The sequence below is a fragment of the Micropterus dolomieu genome, linkage group LG14, assembly GCF_021292245.1.
Source record: "Micropterus dolomieu isolate WLL.071019.BEF.003 ecotype Adirondacks linkage group LG14, ASM2129224v1, whole genome shotgun sequence".
Classification (NCBI taxonomy): Eukaryota; Metazoa; Chordata; class Actinopteri; order Centrarchiformes; family Centrarchidae; genus Micropterus; species Micropterus dolomieu.
The window spans coordinates 8,225,992-8,226,630 of record NC_060163.1 but is presented as its reverse complement, the minus strand read 5'-3'; the positions used below and the strand labels follow the sequence as shown (position 1 = coordinate 8,226,630).

At 40.8% G+C, this 639-nt stretch overlaps 1 long non-coding RNA gene across 1 annotated transcript; it reads right to left on the bottom strand.

The window, feature by feature from the left end:
• Positions 1–6: 6 nt before the first annotated feature.
• LOC123983480 lies at positions 7–568 on the bottom strand. The gene is made up of 3 exons (XR_006828190.1): positions 477–568; positions 379–405; positions 7–122 (listed from the first exon to the last, which is right to left on the bottom strand). It is a non-coding gene; the product is annotated as an uncharacterized LOC123983480 (long non-coding RNA).
• Positions 569–639: the final 71 nt, after the last annotated feature.

Genomic DNA, 639 nt, shown 5'->3' with positions numbered 1-639 from the left:
CAGCTTAATATCGCATGGTTCCCCAAACCTTGGGTCACTAACTGAGTCTCAATGTAGCGGGGCCACGCTCGTCGGGGCCACGCTCGTCGGGGCCTTTAGAGCCCAGTCTCTCTTCAGTCCGACTTTATGAAACATTCAGTTCTTACTGTATCCACAATGTCATAGTGTCAGGGTATTTTAGAATAGTTAGCATGATTTTAAGTCAAAGTCATAACTTCACATTGTGGTTAGTGTGGTTTTAAGATAGTTGGAATCCAAGTTTAAGTTGATTAAAACCCAGATAAGCATTAAACTCAAAACTTAACCACATTGAGGCCAAGAATCAAGGCTCTACATAAACATTAATTTTACCAGAAGGGTTTCACAGAATCTGCTCACCTGTTGTGACATCTTGCTGGAGCAAATCTGTATTACAGAAGAAGCCAAGTTAGAATCTTTTCAGAGCTGAATTTTGACACTGTCGCAGTTGTTCTTACCTCTCACTTGCCTCTGCAACCCATCAACAGGTGTTTCATTTGTGCCGCCAACTGGCAGACAAGAACCTATGGATAGTGCACATGATGTGAAATTGTACTTTTAATGGCACAAAATCTCAGCTTGTTAGAGCTAAGTGACATTTCAGAAAATAAGTAATTTTCA